Source organism: Mauremys reevesii, linkage group 9, assembly GCF_016161935.1.
Source record: "Mauremys reevesii isolate NIE-2019 linkage group 9, ASM1616193v1, whole genome shotgun sequence".
Classification (NCBI taxonomy): domain Eukaryota; kingdom Metazoa; phylum Chordata; order Testudines; family Geoemydidae; genus Mauremys; species Mauremys reevesii.
Window position 1 is genome coordinate 6,457,201 of NC_052631.1, and position 17,888 is coordinate 6,475,088.

Sequence of the window (17,888 nt, forward strand, 5' to 3'; positions counted from 1 at the left end):
AAAAAAATTCAAGCAATCATGTGATCCTTTTCAAGAGGAGCAGTCTTACTCTAATCTGAATCCTTCCTGTGTCATCAGATGTCACAGGAAAGATTCAGTGGCGCAAACAAGGTTCCACCATTCCTGTCTGTTTCGGGCCACTGTTTGCATGTCTTTTATTAAGTCCCATATGTTTTCCCTGTCTAAGCATGTTTGATGGAGGGATTCTTTCTGTTGGCCGCTTTTTACATGTTCCTCCAGCTGCCCAATGGCATGCATGCCATGGCAGATGCGCTGGCTTCATTCTTAATACACGTTCAAGATATTGCCATCATCTCTTCGGATAGTATTGGAGACAGGATTGTTGAGCTCTGACAAATCTCAGCACTTGTCATAAATTAATTCAATTTAATATTTACTACTTTCCTGAGGCATTTGCTTTCAAAGGCAATTAGGTGTCTGTCTATACTCTTGATGGGTTTAATCTTTAACATCCATATGTTAAAATGTAAAAAAAAACCAATTGAGTTTAAGATTGGTGGCTTGGTCTTTAAGATGTAGATTATTATTGACCAAATCTTGCTTAAGCCGGTGATGGCAGCTGCTGCCTTGCCAATTTGTGATATTATTTCCTTCTGGACATCCCCGTTGGCTTGCACGTTACTGCTACGGTATGTGTATTGCCTCGCCTCTTGTATTCTTTTGCCTTCTAATTTAACGCTTGAGTTGGGGGTTGCTCGGGTTCTCATTAGATTTGTTTTTTCATAACTATTTACCCCATCTTTTTTGTGATACTGGACAGTCTTTCATTTTTGCTTATATATTGGTTGCCCGGTCACTTGGAAGAGCCATATCGTCAACAAAATCTAAATCTTCTAGTGTTAAGCTGTGTTGGCAGAGGTGAGAGAGTGCATTCTTGTTTGACAGCAATATCTGATAAACCATTAGCTCAGGTCTGTGTTTACTTTCACTATGCAAGCTGCATCTTGATATAAAGTCTTGATCTTGTTAATTACTATTGTTGACATACCATCACACTTCAAGATGCTGCGGCGTGGACTAAGATGGAAGCTGCCATAAGCCTTCTTAAAATCTATTGACATTTATGATGAGTGGATTTTTGTCACTCGGTACTTTCCTTAGTGGTTGTTCTTAGAGTGAAAATCTGGTTCTTCCAGGTCAAAATCTGGTCTGCTCTTCCCTTAGCTTTGCCTCAGGCTGCTTTCTTTATCCTGCTTCAGAGATACTGCAGAGACCTTGCTTGTCACGGAAAGGAGTGTAGCACCTTGCCAGTCATGGCAATTGCTAGGGTCACTTTTCTTGACTATCTATTGTGCTGAAGGCTTTTCCTGGTCCCACATTTTGTTGAAAAGTTTGGTGATTTTTATCGATGATCTCATCATTACAAGCTTTCAGCTTTTCCTGGTGACTCAGTTTTCACCTGCAGCTTTCCCAGGCTTAAAGGTTTTTATTGTTTGTTTGGGGTATGAGAAATTAAGATGTCCAGTTCTGGTGTTTAATTTCTTTGTCAAAGTCAAGTATCAGAGGGGTAGCCGTGTTAGTCTGGATCTGTAAAAGCAGCAAAGAATTCTGTGGCACCTTATAGACTAACAGACGTTTTGCAGCATGAGCTTTCGTCGGTGAATACCCACTTGCATCCGACGAAGTGGGTATTCACCCATGAAAGCTCATGCTGCAAAACATCTGTTAGTCTATAAGGTGCCACAGGATTCTTTGCTGCTTTTGTCAAAGTCAGGAGTTTCTTGTGGAGTTGAGCTGTTCAGCACTTCTTAAAAATGCTCTGCCCATCATTCTGTTCTCTTTCTGCTGTTTCTGTCTTTACTTGTTTATCCTTCACAAGCCCTATGGCTGATCTAAACTTGTCAGTTAGAACCTTGCTCAGTTGATAAAGTGTTTTTACTGTTCCCTCTTTCAGCAACTGCTTCAGCTTCTTTGGTGATCTTATCCATATATTTCCTCTTGTCTCTTCTCGTGCTGCGTTTACTGTTTTATCCTTTGTTTCATATAGCATTTTTTCTGCTGCTTTTTCTGGAGCTATTTTTGAGCAGTTAATGTTTGGTTTGGCTTATTTCCTTTCTTTCACACAGTTCCACGTATCCTCACTTATCCAGAGTTTTGGTTCACTTAGCCAGTCTCCAGGCACAGTTATTGCGGCATCTCTGCTAGTGTTGCAGCAAGGAACATGACATGTCAATGCTGACTTGCTGGGACAAACTCTGCCCTCATAATGTGCACGTGCGGCCGAAATCGTTTTTAAAAAGAACCCCACATTCACATTTTGAAGGCCGAATTTGGCCTCAAATAATAGTACCACCAGCTTGGATCCTGATCTTCCCAACATGAGTAACTTCATTCATGCAGGTAGTTCCATTGGACTCAGTGGGGGTCTACTCACCTGAGTAAAGGACTTTGGAGGATTGGACCCTTGCCCAGTTCAGGTGTCCCTCACTGTGTACAGTGTAACTAGACTTCCTTGGAAAAAATGTGGGTGTTCATGGTGTCGTTTCATCCACGTAAGACAGATCTTTTATACTAAGCTTTGTATCTTGCCTCTTCCCTATATAAAATCCCTTCCCCTTGAAACAAATTACTTTTGCAGCAACAGCAGAGAGAGACGCAAATAGGAGAAGGGAATGTATAAGGGTGAAACTCATTGTTGTGCATAAGGGCTGACAGCGCCTATGCATAACATACTTAAGCCCAATTGTGAGGACTCAAGTGCTCACGACCTTTGCAGGGGCCTCTGCACAGAGGTAAATATCACCCTTTCTGAGCCGTGGCAAGACTGGAGTAAATGGTACATGACTGAGCAGTACAATACTCGAACGGGAGCTTCTGATGGGCGTATTTATACAGCAAAGTCTCAAGGATTCATGCTAAGGAAAGATGCCATCAAGTCAAGCACTGGTAAAATGAGAACATCTAGAAACAGACAACCTATATTATAAACAAAACCCAAAAATCCATCTCCCAGAAAGCAGAATCCCCACCCAATTTAACTTCACTCACAGTTCTCATCCTGGGAAGAAGAGGATGAGAGTACAAATCACATGCGAGAGATGTTAATCATGTTGCTTAATGCCCTGCTGGTAGGGACTCAGATACTACAGTGATGAGCACAGCATCAGAACATATATAGACTAGAATAAACCAAGCTGTATGATTGACTTCACTGCCTGATAAAGCTGATCAGAAACAGCTTAATTTAGGCGTAAGTGCTGTAGTGAACAAGATTAGAAACCTATTGTACACAGAGTATATTGAGTGGTGGTGAGAACAAAAGGATCAATAACTTGTGCAAAGTCTGGAAAGTATCACTTATTGGTGGCTTCACTGTCCGTGGTATCCAGTACACAGATAGATAGATTTTAAATAGATCTACTTCTTAATTGCTCCTTTAAAGGACCAGCTGTCACAATCCTGTAAGGCAGAGATCCAAGCAAACACTTGCACTTCAGTCATCCTTCTCTGGATCATTTTCTTTCCCTAAAACAGTCACTTCTCTCCCTTAGCTCAGTACGAGTACACGTGGCAGATATATCTGCATGTCGTCCTCTTGTATTAGGCTACACCGGTTTCTTCCACCGCATTGTGTTGAGATTGCTCACAGGGCTCACATGTTTTCTTACCAGTCAGGCAATCCGCTCCTTCCTGGAACCTTAACTTTGTTTTAACTGGACTAATGGTTTTCCCCTTTGAGCCACTGGCTACCTGTTTTCTTTACCACCTGTCAATCAAGGCAGCCTTTTTGGTAGCCATCATGTCAGGTAGAGGGACAGGGGAGATCCAGGCCTTCATGGCAGACCTCATATTCCTTCTGTCGCCAACAGTCATTCATGAGGATAGAGTCACCCTCCTGAAGTTTCTGAGTAAGGTGGCTTCTGAGTTCCACATCAGTCTATTCATTTCCAGGTTTTCTTCCCTAAATCACATTCCACTCTGGGTTAAATGAAACTTCACACATTGGATGTCATGAGGACATATTTTATTTGGCTAGGACCCAGCCATTCAGGTATATACTAGACTCTTCATGGCATTTGCTGAGCAGGTTAAAGGGCAAACCCATATAATTGAGAAGCGAAGTGGGTCTCAGACTGTCAGGACATTGTGCTAAGAAAGGGTCACTTGGGCAGGTTAGGTTAGTCCACTGGGACTTCGATGGCTTCTCTGCCCTGCTTAGGTAACTTGTAGAATCCACATATCAGAGAGGGTACAGGTGTAAAAAGGACTCTTGATTTCTGTGTTCCCATCTCCCAAACTGCATGTATAAAAGGGTTGTATGATGCAATCCGTGAATGTTGTTAGAGGATTTCCCACTGTTCAATTTTGGGAGCTCAGATAGCCTAACTTTTTTCTCTTCATTCACCTTCCCCTTGGTATAAAGCTGTTTACAAGATTGCAGCATCTCCACCAGTTAATGTTGCAATAAAAAAAAATTCACACTTTATATTTTTAGTATACGTGTTTGCATTCAGTGAAACCTTGCAGATCTGCCCCAAACCAGGAAAAGCGTGAAATGTTCTGTACACAGTATTTCTTTTACAGTGTTACATCCTCACTTATGCTCCTCTGTAATCTGAATTTCACATGAATTTGAGCCAGTCTTATCAGATACTAAAGCAGTTCTTCAGACTTCCTGATAAGGAAACATCAGCAGTGCAAATAGTAGCAGTTTGTACTGTGAGAATGGCACCCACTCTCATAAAAGCTAGTAAAGTACTGTCACCTTGCCAAAACCCATCCTTGTCCAACAAATCTATTGTGGGTTCTTGAGCTCTGCTCCTAAGAGGTTTCACTGTATGCTGACCACATACACAGGATATCCCAGGTCCACATGGATAGCTCACAAACATGTGACTCAATAAAATAATATCGGTCGCAGTGACTATAGTTATGGTTATTTCATAGGTTCCTTCTAACCCCTTCTTTCCACCTGCTCTAACTTTTCTGAAACTAAATTCATAAGCACAAACTTTCAGGGCTTGTTCTCTGCCTTAAGTCTGAGCAAAAAATCGTTCCACTGTGTTTCAGGATTTACTGTGCAATTAAGCTGAGCTAACTCAGCTAAGCATGTAATGAAAGATCTAGTTAAATACGTTGCCATGAATTGATCAGTGATTTGAGCATTGGCCTGCCAAACCCAGGGTTGTGAGTTCAATCCTTGAGGGGGCGATTTAGGGATCTGGGGCAAAAATCTATCTGGGAATTGGTCCTGCTTTGAGCAGGAGGTTGGACTAGATGACCTCCTGAGGTCCCTTCCAACCCTGATATTCTATGAAACTGGACCTGGGTAAGAGCTGTAATGGCCTCAGTTTGCAGGTAGCTGGAGCAGGGTGAGCTCTCGCCTCTCCACCTAAATATTCAACATCAGCATAAAACCATTAGGACAGCTGGTAAAACAACCCCCATCTTTTAAGTCAAATGTAGTCAGTAAAGTCCCTAATAACTCCAGTAAGGCTTGTAATTATCCCATTAAATTGTCTGGGGCCAAATTGTCAACTATTGTTACCATCCGCAGGCCACTGTTCTGGAATACTTGGGACCAACTTTCCCATTGATCTTTGTAGTGCAAGCTTTGTAGTGTTTATTGTATATGTAATGTGCCGCGATTTCAGTTTTTATTTGATTAAAAAACGGGGGGGGGGATGTTTTCAGTGTTTATTTTCCAAACATTAAAACTGAGATAAAATTGGGGGGGGGAAGGAAAACAAAAAAAGTCTGTAATATACACATTTTACTATAGTGTATTTGAAACTCCTTTTTAAATATACAAAGGGATATTTTGTCTCTCGCCGAGCTAGCAGTTTTTTCAGAAGTCCGTTTGCATAATTTTCTTCAAAGTATCTTCAAACTCACATTGAGCCTCCTGCTGCCTTGGAGGTAGTCCAGCTTTGAAAATCTGTGCTCTGCGTCAATAGATCCAGGGGGTGCACTCAGAGCTCGCCATGCCACTTCGCTGAAGTTGGGAAGGGTGTCTTGATGACTGTTCCAAAAAGCCAGCACATCCAGTTTCACATTGTCAGGGCTAGAGCAAGTTCATGTAAGTAGTACATTCCCCTTTCAGATTTGAAATTTCATCTTTAGTGGCAAATGGTTGAAACCCTTTGGCATAATGTCATAATCTGCTGCAAAATTCACCTTGAGGAAGGGGTGCAGCCACCTGGATGACATTCCAAAAAGAATCTTCAGCACCAAACACTTTGGGGTTCAGATTATGGCATCTGGCCCTGCACTCGTCTTGCATTGTGCAAAACAAAGCCTTCAGCTTGTTCGCATGCTTGAAAATGGCCCCGAAACCAGTGATGCAAGATTTCATTTCTTCTGTAGCTGCTGACAGTGCAACGTTAATCAGATGAGCAGGACAAGTAATACGTAGCAGCTCTCGTTTCTGATTGAGTTTAATCTCCCGTGCAAATTTAGGAAGCAGAATCTGTGTTAGTTGTGGCCACATTTTCCCAGATTAGTTGATACATCTCAAACATGTTAGTCCTTGTTGCGTCAGCAGAGGGGATGAATGTCACATGCGGGTTTATTTGCTTTCAAATAAAAAAACAAAAACAAAAGGCCAAGAATCGGAGGCTCCAAAGCATCAGGAGACTCATCAGAAATCAGACTAGACACCACATTTCCATCAATTCGTTCCATCAGTTTAGATACTAAAGCATCATCTTTCTTTCAGATACTTATGAGTGAGGTTGTCTGCATTAGGAAGGGTTTTCCAGCTGGACTGGATTGTCGCACAAAGTCACCAGTAGGTTAACGGTGGTTGTCCAGCAAAACAAAGAGCATGCACAAAAATTCATTGATACAATCATGCTGTGTCCTCCCTTTCATTAAACCCTGGTGAAAGCTCCTGATATTGACTTTCCCAAAGCTCATTTTCTTCTTTAAAAGCAGCAAAGAATCCTGTGGCACCTTATAGACTAACAGACGTTTTGCAGCATGAGCTTTCGTGGGTGAATACCCACTTCTTCGGATGCACTTCTCTTGCATCCGAAGAAGTGGGTATTCACCCATGAAAGCTCATGCTGCAAAACGTCTGTTAGTCTATAAGGTGCCACAGGATTCTTTGCTGCTTTTACAGATCCAGACTAACACGGCTACCCCTCTGATATTTTCTTCTTTAAGCTTCTTGTGTTGCTTGCTTTTGACAAGCTTCTTTGTTCTGTCAGCGGGAGCACTGACCCCAGTGCTGCAGTACTTGCAAGTGCAATGCATCCTCTTCGCTCCCGTCTTGAGTCTTCTTGAAAATTTCTAAGCAAGGGTTTTCTCGTTGGTACTCAGGCATCGATTTGCGTTTTCGCCCCATGTTTCCCTTTTTACCTTACCCATCTGTAATCCCCAAGGACCTTGTCTAGGTTCCTGGGGCTCTGTGTGCTGGTAGTTCAGGGAGAGGCACGCTGTTTCTGGTAAGAAGTGGGAGCCACGTAGAGTCTGCTGGGCAACCAAGATGGGGAGAGAGACTGTTTAGAGCAACAAGGGCCCTGTCGGTTTGGGGAAGGATTGCAGGTATGCCTGCAGAGTGAGAAAGGGGCAGAGTGAAACGATTGATAGGGGAAAGAAGAGTTAGCCTGACCAGTAGGGAGTGAGATGCCTTCTCTTGGGAGCCTTGGAAGTTGGGAGGGGGTACCCACTTTGGGGGTAGTCTGGAGCCAGCCACGGAAAGGACAGGACTGGCTGTATGGGGATCCAGAAAAACGGACTCATCCATCCAAACCCACAAGGAGATTGGCACTAGAGGAGGTATCCGGATGGATAGGGGGCATTATATATCTATCTGTGGAGGACTGATTGTTTAAATTCAGTGCCACACTAAACGGACACAAAGAAATAGGTGGGCAACGTCTTCTTGTGAGCCAATCATAGCGCGATATTAATGTTGTTTGGTTTTTCCAACCTCCACTGTGTGTGCGTGTTCTGTGTTTTACACGGTGGAACTGCTTCAATATCAGAGTTGCAGGGCACAGTCATGTAAAGCTTTAGTGTTTAACAAAAATAAGTACCCAAAAAATACTGAATGGATTGATAAACGGGTGTACATCAGTAAAAACGGAACTCCTTTAATAAAAAATCCGAGGCAATTTATCTGTGAAAAATCGGGAAAAACTGATGTGGAAGACTATGTATATGCTACATATCCACATGTTAAATACTATAGGAGAGAATATTTTTTTTCTCAATAGTGCCATATTGTTGATTGTTGAGCTGCATAGTCAGAGCTTCAAAAACTTGTCAGATCCTAGTAGCTAGGGAGAAAACCGTATTTGTACTCCAGAATTTAAGCTATCAAGATGCTATTTTTTTAAAAGGGGTATTTTCAAAGGCACAGAAGGCAGGTGGGTATCTAACAGCCCTTAGTGCCTTCAAAAATCTCCTAAATCTGTAGCAAAGAAAACTGCAGAGAGTGGTGTCTGGCACTGGTTTTCTGATGAGTAGATTTTCTGCAAACAAATGCCACCACTTCTCTCCCCCAACTCCGAGATCAGACCGCTGGGGAAAGGAGAGAGTAATGGGAGTCCAAACAAAATGCTGCTTCTGGACTCTACTCTGGGGCACTCCATCTGCTAATAGGTGTGTGCTCAGTTTGAAGCTCTCCAACCCCCTTGGCTGCTGGAAGGAATAATTCTCTGTGTTCTGCCTTCCTACCCAGATGCTCCTGGTTGGCTCAAGTGGTCATAAGGGGTCTCCACTAATCGCTTCTTCTGCAGCCTCCAGTTTTTGGGGTGTCTCCAGCGAACAGCTTTAGTTCCTACCTCTGCTGCTGCTCATAGCTTTTCCAGGCTGCAACAGAGTGATATATCTTATTCTTGACAGTTTCACTGTCAGGATCATGACTGGGACAAGGGCGGTGGGGCCTAATGGTCAGACCCATGGGGGTGGCCAGGCCTGGAGATTAGAACGGGAACCACACTGGAGTCAAGAATCAGGATCACAGGATTCCCAGGGGCATAGTGGAGAGCAGAGCTGAGGGTCAAAGGTAGGGAACAGAAGCCAAAAGCCGGGGCCAATAGATGAGCTGGAGATGTGGCAAGGAAGTGGAATCGGAGGTCAGAGCCAGGGATCAGAAGCCGAATGCCAGAGCTTCTGGGTGTGCTGGAGACGTGGTTGGGAAGTGGAACCAAAGGTCAGAGCCAGGGGTGTCAAGGATCGATAAGGGCAGGAACTGAAGCCGGGTATAAGAGCAGGCTGGGCAGGGGCAGGAGCAGGCACAGGAAGCAGGATCAAGCGCAGTTGCAGGCTTGGAATGCGTTGAGCAGCCGGCGACCTCTGGCTGCTGCTGAGGCCTGGTCTACACAACGCGTTTAAACCGAATTTAGCAGCATTAAACCGATTTAACCCTGCACCCGTCCACACAATGAGGCCCTTTATATCGATATAAAGGGCTCTTAAAACTGATATCTGTACTCCTCCCCGACAAGGGGAGTAGCGCTCAAATCGGTATTGCCATGTCGGATTAGGGTTAGTGTGGCCGCAAATCGACGGTATTGGCCTCCGGGAGCTATCCCACAGTGCACCATTGTGACCGCTCTGGAAAGCCATCTGAACTCAGATGCTCTTGCCAGGTAGACAGGAAAAGCCCCGCGAACTTTTGAATTTCATTTCCTGTTTGGCCAGCGTGGAGAGCTCACCAGCACAGGTGACCACGCAGAGCTCATCAGCACAGGTAACAATGCAGTCTCCTGAGAATCGAAAAAGAGCTCCAGCATGGACTGCACGGGAGGTACTGGATCTGATCGCTGTATGGGAAGAGGATTCCGTGCTAACAGAACTCCGTTCCAAAAGACGAAATGAAAAAACATTTGAAAAAATTTCCAAGGCCATGATGCAGAGAGGCCACACCAGGGACTCAGTACAGTGCCGTGTGAAAGTTAAGGAGCTCAGACAAGCCTACCAGAAAACCAAAGAAGCAAACGGAAAGTCCGGGGCAGGGCCAAAAACATGCCGCATCTACGCTGAGCTGCATGCAATTCTAGGGGGGTCCGCCACCACTACCCCACCCCATCCGTGGATTCCGAGGTGGGGGTGGTAATCGCAGCCATGGCTGAGGATTCTGCGGACGGGGAAGAGGAGGAGGAGGAAGAGGAGGACGAGTTTGTAGAGCGCACACAGCACTCTGTGCTCCCCAACAGCCAGGAGCTTTTTCTCACCCTGACGGAATTACCCTCCCAGCCCTCCCAAGCCACTATCCCAGACAATGAAGCCATGGAAGGAACCTCTGGTGAGTGTACCGTGTAAATATAAGACATGGTTTAAAAGCAAGCATTTTTTAATGATTAATTTGCCCTGAGGACTTGGGATGAATTTGCGGCCAGTATAGTTACTGGAAAAGTCTGTTAACATGTCTGGGGATGGAGCGGAAATCCTCCAGGGACATCTCTATGAAGCTCTCCTGGAGGTACTCCAAAAGCCTTTGCAGAAGGTTTCTAGGCAGCGCGGCTTTATTCCGTCCTCCATGGTAGGACACTTGACCACACCATGCATGTAGCAAGTAATCTTGTATCATTGCATGACAAAGCCTAGCTGCACATGGTCCCGGTGATTGCTGGCATTCAAGCAACATCCGTTCTTTATCTCGCTGTGTTATCCTCAGGAGAGTGATACCGTTCATGGTAACCTGGTTGAAATTCAGGAATTTAAGTAAGGGGACAGAGAGAGCCATTCCTCCTGGGCTGTTTGCCTGTGGCTTAAAAGAAATCCTTCCCTGCAGGTAGCCAAGCGGCGGGGGCGCGATTGGCGCTGAGCTTTTCCGCGTTTGGCTAGCAGGGATCCTTCCTGCTACCAGCCATGCGGTTGGCGGGGGGAGGGGGAAAGGGTGGTGTTTAGCAATGATCTTCCATGATACCAGCCACGGGGTGGTTTCTGCTGCTGCACGTTAACAGGAAAGAAGCAGCACTCAAAGGGCTTTGCTTGCTATTTGGGAAAGGAGGGCGCTGGATAGATGAAGGCTGCAGAAGACGAAAGACAATGGCTTACCATGGCCGCATGCAATCCGAATTCTGATGCCCGGACCTGCGTCTGTGATCTGTAACACCAAAGCCACAGGCACTCAATATTAAGATGCAAAATGCGACCTTGTAGTGAAAACACATCTGCTATGTAAGGTGAATAGTGTTGTTCACCGTGAAGGAGTATGACCATTGTTCTCTAAAATGTATCTTTTAAAATACTTCTTTCCTTTTTTTCCCTCCCTCATGCAGCTGCAAATTTTTCAAGCCTCCCTACTCCGTCCCGAAGGCTATCTCAGATAAGGCGGCGGAAAAAAAAGACGCGAGAAGAAATGTTTTCGGAAATAATGGAAGTGACCTGCAATGAAAGAGCTCATCTGAATGAGTGGAAGGATGTGGTAGCAAAGTACAGGAAAGATGCCAGTGACCGTGAGGACAGGAGGGACGAACGTGAGGACAGGAAGGACGAATGTGAGGACAGTAGAGACGCTCAAAATGAGAGGAGAGATGCTCGAGATGAGAGGTGGCGGCAGGAAGATCAGCGGTGGCGGGATGCAACTCTGGGGCTGCTGCGTGATCAAACTGACATGCTCCGGCGTATGGTGGAGCTTCAGGAACGGCAGCAGGATCACAGAGTGCCGCTGCAGCCCCTGTGTAACCACCCTCCCCCCTCACCATGTTCCTTAGCCTCCTCACCCGGCAGACGAGTAAGAACTCGTGGGGGGAGGCTCCGTGCACCTGCCCACTCCACCCCAGTGGACAGCCCAACCAAAAGGCTCTCATTATTATGAAATTTTTTTAGTGGCCTTTTCCTTCCCTACTATTCTCCTCCCAAACCCCACCCAGGCTACCTTGTCAGTTCTCTCCCTCTTTTTATAATTAAGTAATAAAGGATACATGATTTTTAAATGAGTGACTTTATTTCCTTAGAAAGCAAGCTGTGATCGAAGGGGGGGGTGGATAGGTGGCTTACAGGGAATGAGTCAATCAAGGGGGGCGGTGGTTTCATCAAGGAGAAAGAAACACAACAGTCAGACTGTACCCTGGCCAGTGATGAAACTGGTTTTCAAAGCTTCTCTAATGCGCACCGCTTCCTGGTGTGCTCTTCTAATTGCCCTGGTGTCTGGCTGTGTGTAATCAGCGGCCAGGTGATTTGCCTCAGCCTCCCACCCCGCCATAAAGGTCTCCCCCTTAGTCTCACAGAGATTGTGGAGCACACAGCAAGCAGCAATAACAATGGGGACACTGGTTTGGCTGAGGTCTGAGCGAGTCAGTAACATGCGCCAGTGCGCCTTTAAACGGCCAAATGCACATTCTGCACTTGCTCAGCCTGTAGTTGAACAGCTCCTGACCACTGTCCAGGCTGCCTGTGTATGGCTTCATGAGCCATGGCATCAAGGGGTAGGCTGGGTCCCCCAGGATAACGACAGGCATTTCAACATCCCCAACTGTTATTTTCTAGTCTGGGAAGTAATTCCCTTGCTGCAGCCATTTAAACAGAGTAGTGTTCCTGAAGACGCGAGCATCATGAACCCTTCCCGGCCATCCCACGTGGATGTTGGTGAAACGTCCCTTGTGATCCACCAGTGCTTGCAGCACCATGGAAAAGTACCCCTTGCGGTTTATGTAGTGGGTGCCCTGGTGCCCCAGTGCCAAGATAGGGATATGGGTTCCATCTATCGCCCCACCACAGTTAGGGAATCCCATTGCAGCAAAGCCATCCACTATGACCTGCACATTTCCCAGAGTCACAACCTTTCGTAGCAGCAGCTTAGTGATTGCTTTGGCTACTTGCATCACAGCAGCCCCCACAGTAGATTTTCCAACTCCAAATTGATTCCCGACTGACCGGTAGCTGTCTGGCGTTGCAAGCTTCCACAGGGCTATCGCCACTCGCTTCTCTACTGTGAGGGCTGCTCTCATCTTGGTATTCTGGCGCTTCAGGGCAGGGGAAAGCAAGTCACAAAGTTCCATGAAAGTGCCCTTCCGCATGCGAAAGTTTTGCAGCCACTGGGAATCGTCCCACACCTGCAACACAATGCGGTCCCACCAGTCTGTGCTTGTTTCCCGGGCCCAAAATCGGCGTTCAATGGCTAGAACCTGCCCCATTACCAGCAGGATCTCCAACGCGCCGGGGCCCGCAGTTTGACAGAATTCTGTGTCCATGTCCTCATCACTCTCATCGCCGCGCTGCCGTAGCCGCCGCCTCCTCGCCTGGCTTTGCAGGTCCCGGTTCAGCATTGAGTGCACGAGAATGCGCGAGGGTTTTAAAACGTCCATGATTGCTGTCTTGAGCTGAGCAGGGTCCATGCTTGCTGTGCTATGGCGTCTGCACAGTTCACCCAGGAAAAAAGGCGCGAAACAGTTGACTGCTGCGGCTTTCACGGAGGGAGGGGTGAGGCTGTACCCAGAAGCACCAGCGGCAATGTTTTTTGCCCCATCAGGCACTGGGATCTGAACCCAGAATTCCAATGAGCGGGGGAGACTGCGGGAACTATGGGATAGCTATGGGTAGCTACCCACAATGCAACGCTCCAGAAATCGACGCTAGCCTCGGTACATGGACGCACACCGCCGAATTAATGTGCTTAGTGTGGCCGCGTGCACTCGACTTTATACAATCTGTTTTACACAACCGGTTTATGTAAAATCGGAATAATCCCGTAGTGTAGACGTACCCAAAGCTCCTTGCATCAGCGGTGCACATCCTCATCAGAAGTACTTGCACCAATTTGACTGCCAGTGCAGGGCTAGCTCGGCCCCTCCACCAGTCAGGAAGTGCAGTCAGGCAGGCAGCTCCTGTCAGGATCAGCTGTGACCACTGCCTTGCTAGCAGACTGACCCTGCTGCAGCTGGCTCCCTGGCATTCACTGTCACTCACAGGCTTTCCATTAGGAAGGGTAAAACTGACCAGACTCGCAGGTCAGTTTTCATTCTGCTGCACCCTGGAAAAGCCATGAGCAGCTGCAGGTAAACTGGAGTTGTTTGTCTGCAGTCTCAACACAGCACTGTGTTGGTTTACCCTAGTCTCATGTTTGGAAGGTTAAGTTTCTAGCCCTTATAATGGGTTATATTTTTATAGAGCTTAGCTCTTTCCAAAGTTAATGGCACCCATCATGCAAAATCTTCCTATTAGTTTTGGACGAGTGGGTTTTTCTAGTTCCGTCAGTCGAACCTTATTTAGTCTCTAGTGTTAAGTAATTTTAAACTTTTGATTGCATAAGTGAGGTCTGCAATAGAAATCAATGTGGTGGTGCTCGAGACAGATAACTTCTTATTCTGTTCTTCCCACATCACTCTTCATGACCCCACAATGACCTCTTATGCGAGGCAAAAAATTACTCATGCAGTTAGGTAACTGGAATTAGATAGATTCACATATTACCATATGTTACTGAAGAGCCTAATTAATCTGTGCTTTTCCTTTGGGTCACGAGTCCTGGCTGTGCAGGCTAAAAGGCTTCATTTTCACAATGGATGGTAGGCATGGGAGGTAGCAGAATCTGGTTATCGTTAACAACAATTTTCCTAGATGAATCAGATAAAAATTTATTCCGCTAACCTAATCAAATACTGTACTTTTCATTTAGTAGTAAAATCATTTCTTCTTGGGGGGGAAAAATGACACAAGCACTTTAAGAAAGATAATATACATCCCTAAAAAAGGAAATGAAACAAGCATGTTAAATATTTAATTAAACACAATTATGAAAACATTTCCTAAATTATTTCTTAATTTTATGAATCTGGTGTTCATGAGAGGTGCACATTGATAGCTCAGGAGAATGAAGTCCTCCATTATTGGCATTAGCACTGCGGGAGTCCTGACTCTGTTTTGGACTGATCAGCTTTAGGGGCTGTCAAAAGGTAGTGCAGTCTCAGAGCCAATTCAGGGATTTGCTGCTCTGCTAAGACTGCCAGCAGATGGCCCAGCTATGGCGGCTTTGTGATGTGGACTTCTGTCCAGAAAGAGTTAGACTGAAATCCTCTGAGCTCATCTTACACAGATCACCAAACAGCATTTCGACTGTAACAGTTTTGATCACTATGAACCTAGGCTGAAACTGATGACTTAGAAGCACCCTGGTTCTTTTATCCCTGTCCACGGAGATACCTAGACAGTCAGTCTATGGTGATACCTAGCCACACATTTTGACATTGAGTTCAGTCTTTGTCCACAATGAAATGTTCCATGTAGAGTAATGTGAGGTTCCTAGTGAAATGCTCTGTAGGACAATCTGAAGCTAAGCTAAGCTTTCTCATCATCTTGAGCTTTGGTTTTTCTAGTGGCCTCCCCTTTGTTTCCCCCGTTCCCAAACAAAATCCATTGGTAAAGGGTTATATATTACCATCTATCCATATGTACACAGTTCCCAATGCAATCGGGGAGAGTTTCTCTGTGAATAAAGGTCAGAGATTGCCAGTCTCTCATAAGAGGTTAGAATTCTGTCCACTTTAAAACACACAACTGTTTGACAGGTACTCAGGAAAATACTCTGGACACAGCTGGTCTAGTGAATTGGTGCAGGCTGTCTCCTCTTCCATTTCTGAGCAAGCAAAGAGCTGTCTTTGCTACACATGACCTCTGCCAGTATCCTAGAACCTTCTCAGTCAGGCTTTAGACAGGAATATAGCACAGAGAGAGGCCTGGTGCACAACTTTCTCCTAGCCATGGACAGTGGGTAAGCAGCCGTACTCATTCTGGCTGAGACTTCGAAAGCAGAGTAGGGGATTTAGTCATGACTCCCATTCATTTAAATTGAAATCCCATACTTGGCTTTGAAAATCGAGACCTTTGTCTCTCTCCACGGTATATGTCACCACCTATCAGACCTATACTTGGAAGGAAACCTGTAGTATACACCTTTTGCCATTGCTTTTTACTCTGCCTTTTTGTAGATATTGGGTATTGATTGATATGTCCCTGCTGTCTATAAAGTACTTGCCTCTGGATCTTCAAAAGTCGTCTTTCTAACCCTGCGAGTTTCTAACTTCACACGTTTTTGGTACTGTTGGCCATGTGGGTGTAGCACATTCAGGAATTAGCAATGAATGGTTATCGCAGGGGGAGATTGCTCCAGTGTAAACTTAAAGGAAACACCATGAAGGAAGTTGCTGGTGCTTTTAAAGTGTATACAATAGCTATTCTGAAACGCCTTGGGAATACTGTCTGGCTTGAAACTGCCCTGCTATTTAAATAACAGAGCTATCTCAGTACATTGCACGCATAGAGAAGGGGGCATGTTCACACAGTGACCATTAGTCTGATGTAGGACACTCTGTGCTGTAGCCATTATTAAAAATTTCAAAACTGCTAACTGGAAAGTCCAGTCGAAGTGAGCTAAATATGCTCCTTAATTCAGAAATAATCTTGTATTATACAGATGGAATACAAAGCATGTGGCTAGTGCTTACTCAGATGCTTTTTCTTGTGTGTGGCTTTCCGAAGTAGGACTTCTTTGTGGCTTATTGAAAAGTAGAATAAAATCTAGTCTAGGGCAGTACCATCTGACTCGTTCAGCGTAGCGTTGGACTTTCAACACCGTAGCGTGAGAAGTCAGGTGCTGTTCTCAGATGTGTACACAGCTCCCATTCACTCTAGCAGGATCTGCACATGTATTCAGAGAAGCTGTGGCTCTAGGGGTGTGGGTCGAGTTCTGCCTTGCAGAAGGCACGTGGCCATTTAAAATTCTTATTTTTTTGTGGTAGTGGGCCGTGTGTATGCACCATTTAAAAATCTTCATTAGTACCCCCCAAATCAGGATCTGATGAGCAATTTGATCCTTGTGTTGCACTGTATCGCAGGGTGGATAAAAACAGATTTTTGGGGGGGTGAAATCAAGAAAACTGATTAAAAAAAAAGTAAATCTGAGTTTTAAATTTTGGTTACATTGATTTTTTTCTTTTTAAAAATAAACCTGTTTAAAATGAAATCTGAATTGAATACAAAATCTGTTAAGGCCTGAACTTATTATAGTCTCTTAAAACATTTAAATAAAACCTAAATATGCCGAATCCATGAGTCTTTAAAAAACTTCGACTTAAAGGCTGCTTTTCTACGTAAAGAAAGAATCAGGGGAAAAACGTCTAACTTTGGAGGTCAAGCTTTATACATCTGGCACAACAGGTGTGTACTGTATTTAAAGGCTTGTTTTGCTTAATAAAAACAATTTTTATATATGCTGTTTTGTGTGTTTAATTAAATTCCAATTACCAGCCTAATGAAGTGTGACACAAATCATAAGCAAAAAGTTAACGATCTAGTGAATAAACAATATATCATTCACCATTTTCTAACATACTTAAAATGTACAGTTAATAAGAATCTGAAAATATTAAGAGATAATTGCTTAAATAAATGTATATAGTACACCCTTCTAGGTAGCAAAAAGATGTACCAAATCTCTATTCAGTTGTAAGTTAACATGTTTCAATGGTCATATCTACCAATGAGAATGCACCTTTCTTTAGAAAATAACTGAAGTACAAATGGAGAAGCTAATTAAAATTGATGATTGAAATTGCCTTATCCACGCTGCTGTATAGAAGTGCATGTTGTGGGTTACTTGATGTTTCCAGTATCACAGAGAAGGCCATAGGAATGCTGATTACAGAATCCAAATATCCCCCCTTTTAGTCCCCTATATTAACTATTAAATCATGCTGCTGCTCCTTTTGATTGTCCATTAAAAATGAATCACTGTTCCAGTTTTTGTTATCGAAGTGCATAATTGCCATTCTCTACATATTTGTGTAGTTTTTATGGAATTTTCCTATTTACAGTACATGTCTCTTTATATTGGTATAGACAAAGCTTTGAAAAACACTTCCTTATTGAGAGTGGTGCACCATCTTTGAGATTAAATCTACTAACAACCGATTTATTCTTGTTGAAGTCACTTTGCTGATGTTCTGGTACAGAAACATCAAGTACCTAAAGCT

General features: G+C 44.5%; 1 protein-coding gene across 7 annotated transcripts in view; it reads left to right on the plus strand.

The window, feature by feature from the left end:
• The window catches only part of DIS3L2 (DIS3 like 3'-5' exoribonuclease 2), a 267,821-nt gene that overhangs the window by 84,381 nt on the left and 165,552 nt on the right, over positions 1-17,888 (plus strand). The window lies entirely within an intron of this gene.